Raw genomic sequence first — 7,500 nt, 5'->3', positions numbered from 1 at the left:
AGAGAGAGAGAGAGAGAGAGAGAGAGAGAGAGAGAGAGAGAGAGAATAGACTGAAATGGGAGTCCGTAATGGAAATAATGAATGGATGAATGAGAGCTAACGTGAGAGAGGCCAAAAAAGGACATAAAAAATAGACAATACAGGTTGTGACAGAAATAGAGAGATAATTCGACAGATAGGGAGGAGAAAAGAGAAGTAAAAAAAAAAAAAAAAAAAAAAAAAAAAAAGAAGCGGACAGACAAACACAAAAACACAAAAACAGAATCGCAAAGTGTATGGATTATTACAAGCAAATTTACAAGAAAATACAACCGCCGTTTCCAAGCCCATAGCACGTCCAAGAAATAAACCAAAAACTCTGGCGACTTGTAATCGTCTGAGATAAGATACGAATGATATAAAAAGTACCTTTTCATTAGCCTTCCTTGTTGAATGCGGAAAAGATAAAGAGGGAACGACAGATAAAGGGAGATAAAGAGGGAGAGATAGATAAAAGTAGAGAGAGAGAGAGAGAGGGAGAGGGAGAAGGAGAAGGAGGAGAGGGAGAGGGAGGGAGGCAGGGACGGAGGGAGGGAGGGAGGGAGGGAGGGAGGGAGGAGGGAGGGAGGAAGGGGAGGGGAGGAATGAGAGAGGGAGGGAGGGAGGAGGAGAGGGAGGGAGAGAGAGAGAGAGAGAGAGAGAGAGAGAGAGAGAGAGAGAGAGAGAGAGAGAGAGAGAGAGAGAGAGAGAGAGAGATTATGCAGGGTAAAGAGAGAGACCAGAGAGAAAAAGTATGTGAAAGAGAGAGAGAGAGAGAGAGAGAGAGAGAGAGAGAGAGAGAGAGAGAGCGAGAGAGAGAGCGAGAGAGAGCGAAAAGAGAGAGAGAAAAGAGAGAGAGAGAGAGAGAGAGAGAGAGAGAGAGAGAGAGAGAGAGAGAAGAGAGAGAGAGAGAGAGAGAAAGAGAGAGAGAGAGAGAGAGAGAGAGAGAGAGAGAGAGAGAGAGAGAGAGAGAGAGAGAGAGAGAGAGAGAGAGAGAGAGAGAGAGAGAGAGAGAAAGAGAGAGAGATTATGCAAAAAGAGAGAGAGACCAGAGAGAAAAAGTATGTGAAAGAGAGAGAGAGAGAGAGAGAGAGAGCGAAGAGAGAGCGAGAGAGAGCAAAGAGAGAGAGAAAAGAGAGAGAGAGAGAGAGAGAGAGAGAGAGAGAGAGAGAGAGAGAGAGATTGTATGCAAAAGAGAGAGACCCGAGAGAAAAGAGTATGTGAAGAGAGAGAGAGAGAGAGAGTATGCAAAAGAGAGAGAAAAGAGAGAGAGAGAGAGCGAGAGAGCGAGAGAGAGAGCGAGAGAGAGAGAGAGAGAGAGAGAGAGAGAGAGAGAGAGAGAGAGAGAGTTCGAGAGAGAGAGAGAGAGAGCTAAGAGAGAGAGAGAGAGAGAGCGAGAGAGAGAGCGAAGCTAAAGAGAGAAAGAAGCTGTGACGGTGTGTGGTGAGTGTGCAATCGATAAAGCTTCTCCCAGCCTGTTGCGTCACCAGCGCGCTCTGGTGGCGGCGCCTAGAACCTCGGTGCGGGTGAGAGGGAGAGAGAGAGAGAGAGAGAGAGAGAGAGAGAGGGAGAGCGAGATCACGTTTGCGCTACACGTGAACCGCTGCCAAAACGCACGCACGCAAGCCACGGAATCCCTCGCGAAACGGAGTCGTATTTTGCATGCGTTTCTTCCTTATTTCTTGGCTTGTTTCTCTCTCCTTCTCTCATTTCTTTTGTTTTTGTTCTCTTTTTCTTTTCTTTTCTGTTCATTGTGTTCATTCATTGCTTGCGTGTTTTTCTTTCTTTTTTTAAATTGAATTCTGCGTTCGTTTGTTTTGTTTTTGTTTTTTTCTCTCTAACTTCAAAATTCTTTCTACTTTGTTTTTGATTTTTGATTCCCCATTTACCTTAACCTTTAGAGTACCAAGAAAAGATATTTACTGTTGTTTATGGGAACTGAGTTATGAGACCTCTCTCTCTCTCGCTCTCTCTCTCTCTTCTCTCTCTCTCTCTCTCTCTCTCTCTCTCTCTCTCTCTCTCTCTCTCTCTCTCTCTAGCAACAATCTCTCTCTCTCTGTGTGTGAGTGTATGTGTATGTGTGCGTGTGTACGTATTCATATGTGAACATATTTGTGTGTGTGTGTGTGTGTACGTATTTATATGTGAACATATTTGTGTGTGTATGGGTGTACGTATTTATATGTGAACATATTTGTGCGTGTATGTGTTTATGTATTTATATGTGAACATATTTGTGCGTGTATGTGTTTATGTGTGTGCACATGTTTGCATGTGTGGGAGTGCGGAGATTTACCTGTATTGATTTGTGTTTATATAGTGTGCGTGGGTATATGTTTGCGTGGGCTTGGATGCGTATGTGTGTGAATGTGTGTGTGTGTGCGTGTGACCTAGAGAAGGACGTCGGTCGGCCGGGGAACATGTGCCGCTCAAGTCACGCGAGAGAAGAAGAGGACAAGACTTCGTTTAACTTTCCTCTCTAGCTTCATTTTACTTGTCGTTATTTTTTTTTTTATTTTTCTTTTTGGGGGGGGTTTTGTTTTGTCTTGTATTCGCTTGAGGTGATTCATTCTGTATGTTATTCTTATTATCTTTGTCTTTTTTTTTTTCTCTCTCTCTCTCGTTGTCCTCTCGTTTTTACGTAATTTTTCTCTTAACTCTCTTACCCTCCCTCCCTCCTACCTTCCCTCCTTCCCCCTTCCCTCCCCCCACCCACTCTCTTTCTATCTCTCCCCCCATTTCTCTCTCCTCCCCCACCATCCGCCCCCTCTCTGTGACTCTTGCATCGTGTTATGTCGCTCTTTTATTTACGGGAAGCCAAGCCAGGGGTTCGGGATTGCTGGGATGAGGAGGTTATGCAAGTATGTAAATGTCAGTCTCGTGCCAGAAGGTCGGGAGAGGGATGGAGGGAGAGGGAGAGGGATGGAGGGAGAGGGCTGGAGGGAGAGGGAGAGGGAGAGGGACAGGGTGATGGGAGAGGAGAAGGAGGAAGAGGGAGAGGAAGGAGAGGGGAAGAGGGAGAGGGAGGAGGGCTGGAGGAGAGGGAGAGGGAGAGGGAGAGGGAGAGGGAGGGGGAGGGAGGAGAAGAGGGCTGAGAGGAGAGGGGAGGGAGAGGGATGGAGGGAGAGGGGAGAGGGAGAGGGAGAGAGGGAGAGGGAGAGGGAGAGGGAGAGGGAGAGGGAGGAGGGAGGAGGAGGAGAGGGAGGGAGAGAGGGCTGGAGGGAGAGGGAGAGGGAGAGGAGAGAAGGGGGAGAGGGAGAGGAGGGAGGGAGAGGAGAGGGAGAGGGAGAGGAAGGAGAGGGAGAGAGGGAGGGAGGGAGACATATGGAGGAGTAGGGAGAGAGAGAGAAATAGAAAGATAGATAGATTAGGGAGAGTGAAGGAAGGAGAGGAAGAGAGGGAGGGAGGGAGGGAGGGATAGGGAGGTCCTCTTCCACCACCACATCTTCCTCCTCCTCCTCCACCTCCTCCTCCTCCTCCTCCTCTACCTCTTACCTCCTCCTCCTCCACCTCCTCCTCCTCCTCCTCCTCCCTGCCTCTTAACTCCTCCTCCTCTTCCACCTCTTACCTCTTACCTCCTCCTCCTCCTCCGCCTCCTCCCTTCCCCTCCTCTCCCCACCTCTACCAGATTTATGACTCTGTACCCTGTTGTCTGTTGAAGAATGGAGGCGAAGGAGGCAGCATGATCTGTGTATGCATTTTCGAGTCTCCTTCGATCCTGTACGTGACTCTTGGACTCTTAAGTGGCTTGTGAGTCACTTGCTCTCGATACTGTCTTCTCTGAACTGGTATGTTTATGTGGGATGCTGTAGAATTGCGTATACGAGCGGGTGCATTCTTGTGGAGTCGTGTATGTATATGCCCACGGGGAAGTAAGGTCTCTCTCTCTCTCTTTCTAACTCTCGCTGTGTCTCTCTCTGTCTGTCTATCTCTTTCTCTGTCTATCTATCTATATGTCATATCTCTATATGTTCATCGTGCAATCTCTCTCTCTCTCTTCTTTCTTTCCTCTATCTCTCGCTCTCTCTCTCCTAGAACGCACAACACACAAGAAAACACACAAGAAGACACAGAACACACACACACACACACACACACACACACACACACACACACGAAAAACACACGCACGCACACACACACACGCACGCACACGACACACACACTCGCACGCACGCACGCACGAACCCCCTGACCTGACCTCCTGAATGTTACTCTGACCTTTACATAAGAAAACATATGCGCGCATATGTTAAGAATTTAAGTTAATGAAAACTGAAACTGTCTTGAATAGCACTAATAAGCATTTCCAAATAGCCTGCTCATAATCACACTTTTTTCTACTTTTTTCTTTTAAAAAAACTTCATCACCCCCCCCTCCCCCAAGTAATAGATGAAAAATGAATAAATGAAATAAAGATTCCCAGACGAGGAGAAATTTTTTTTTTTTTTTTTTTTTTTTTTTTTTTTGGCTTTAATGATTTAGTTTGCTCCTTTCTTCATTAGTTAATGGGTTCCTGTTTTTCTCATATTATATTGTCCTAATTTAGAACTGTTTTGCATTCGTGGAAACGCCGATACAATAATAATAATAATAATAATCATAATAGTAATAATAATAATAATAATAATAATAATGATAATAATAATAATAATAATAATAATGATAATAACAATGATAATAATAACAATCATAATAATAATGATGATGATGATGATGATGATGATGATGATGATGATGATGATGATGATGATGATGACGATAATAATAATAATAATTATAATAGTTCGTTTGTTACCTCGTTTGTTAGCTTCTAAAGTAATGAGTTCGTTAGAATTTATTACTATAGAATAAAAGTATCGCTGATTCATCCTTTTCACGCTATACAAAGAAACTGCCTAAGACTCAGGGTTCACAAGGGACGAAGGAGAGAGAAAAAGTCAGTTAGCTCGTTTGTCATTTTGTTCTATAGTAGTTCGTTCGTTAAAAAGTGTGTTCGTTAGTGAGTTAGGTCGTTTGTCATTTTCTATAGTAAGTCGTTCGTTAGAAAGTGTGTTCGTTAGTTAGGTCGTTTGTCATCTTGTTCTATAGTAGTTCGTTCGTTAGAAAGTGTGTTCGTTAGTCAGGTGACTCGTTTGTTAATGTGTTAGTTAGTTTGGCAGTTATATCAGTATTTAATTAATTCGTTAGAAAATGTGTTCGTTAGTCAGTTAGCTCGTTTGTCAGCTTGTTCTATAGCAATGAATTCGTTAGAAAGGGTGGTCGTTAGTCCGTTAACGCGTTTATTAATGTGTTAGTTAGTTTGGTAGTTATATCAGTATTTCCCTCGTAGTTAAGTCGTTCATTCATACGATGGATTAGTTAGCTGGTTCAGTTATCACTTTTTCCATGCTCTCGTGCGTCTGTTAGTTCGTTAGTCTTTCGTTAGTATACATGTACTGATTCGTTACTTCGTTGATAATCAACCAGTTAACTCAGTATTAAGTCAGATGATTAGCTTCTTTCTAGATTGTTCATTAGATCGTATTTTAGCAAGGTCGTTAGCAAAGTACATTTAGCGACGGGAATGAGTAATTTCATTCGCGAAAGAGCCGTGAATACTTGTTATGGTGTTTGTGTTTTGGTGTTGAAAGCGACCGAAACAAACATGTTGGGGATGTTGTTTAGTGAGGTGTATATTGATTCAGAATTGACGTTTTAATTGCAAAATTGGAGTGTGTGTGTGCGCGCGCATGTGTGTGTGTGTATGTATGTGTGTGTGTGTGTGTGTGTGTGTGTGTGTGTGTGTGTGTGTGTGTGTGTGTGTGTGTGTGTGAGAGAGAGAGAGTGAGAGAGAGAGAGAGAGAGAGAGAGAGAGAGAGAGAGCGACCCAAAGTTCAGAGAAAAAGAGATTGCTGAGAGAGAGAAAGAGAGAGAGAGAGAGAGAGAGAGAGAGAGAGAGAGAGAGAGAGAGAGAGAGAGAGAGAGAGAGAGAGAGAGAGGAGAGAGAGAGAGAGAGAAAGAGATACCCAAAGTTCAGAAAGAGAAGTGAGACAGAGAGAGAGGGAGAGATACCAAAAGTTCACAATAGAAAAGAGAGACTGCTGAGAGAGAGAGAAAGAAAGAGAGAGAGAGAAAGAGAGAGAGAGTGAGAGAGAGAGAGAGAGAGAGAGAGAGAGAGAGAGAGAGAGAGAGAGAGAGAGAGAGAGAGAGAGAGAGAGAGAGAGAGAGAGAGAGAGAGAGAGACCCATACCCAGAGTTCAGAGAATGAAGTCAAAAGGATGACGCAAGGGAGCACTTGCACGATAGCGCCCCTTAAGTGGTTACGATGACCTTAGCACCATGGCGACCCTCACGTTGACCAGCTGGTTGCAACAACGAGGTCAAGGTTCATTTGGATGTGTTGCAAATATGGATGGAGTCACCGTGTTGCAGTCGAGGAGTGTAAAACTGTTGTTGATAATATGTGTGTGTATGTGTGTGTATGAGAGATAGACACACACACACACACACACACACACACACACACACACACACACACACACACACACACACACACACACACACATATATATATATATATATATATATATATATATATATATATAGAGAGAGAGAGAGAGAGAGAGAGAGAGAGAGAGAGAGAGAGAGAGAGAGAGACAGACAGACAGACAGACAGACAGACAGACAGATAGATAGATAGATAGATAGATAGATAGATAGATAGAGAGAGAGAGAGAGAGACAGACAGACAAACAAAAAATAGAAAGAGAGAGAGAGACTAGGTCCCCTTTGGTGAAACAGCCTTGGGAAATATTAGTGCCTCTGTTCCAAATTCCCAGACCATGTTATCGCGCTGTGCCACTTCTTAGCCTTTGGCAAATCAGCGACTTGAGGCCGATGGTTGAGCGACTTAGCAAGAACTATTCTAAAAAGTTAGGGAAAAAAATCTACAAAGAAAAAAAAATCTGAAAAGAATCCAAGCATGTGTGCACTTATATTTTACACGTAAAAAAGTTGGTAATATAAGAAAAGAAAAAAGAATCAAACATATTTTTTTTCTCTCCATCTCTCTCTCTCTCTTCTTTTTATGACATGAAGTCTATTGCTTCGTCATGGTATCTTAAGATCATAAATAATACTTGAGACGTTGATATTCCCGTAACTTCTGCGTAATTGCATAGAAGATGGACGTGGAATTCACAGCTGCATTTTTTTCCCGTGAATTTTATTCGCAAAGGGTCAGTATACACCCTCCCCCCATACCCACCTCGCCCCTCCCCTTCCCCGAATACTTCCCAGCTCTTAAAAGTATCATGATGTAAAGCCTCATCTCCCCAACCCAACTTTTACGCCCTTATTTTCGAGTGTATGACGTAACGAGCGCCTCGAAAAGGGAGAGAAAAAAAAGTATCAACACCTCCTATTGGTCCACCTGTACGAATTCCCCCGCGCGCGCACCGGGCCCTCCGTCCTCGCTTCCCATTGGCTCTCCGCCGGGC

The sequence above is a fragment of the Penaeus vannamei genome, chromosome 20, assembly GCF_042767895.1.
Source record: "Penaeus vannamei isolate JL-2024 chromosome 20, ASM4276789v1, whole genome shotgun sequence".
Classification (NCBI taxonomy): Eukaryota; Metazoa; Arthropoda; class Malacostraca; order Decapoda; family Penaeidae; genus Penaeus; species Penaeus vannamei.
This window is presented reverse-complemented; position numbering follows the sequence as displayed.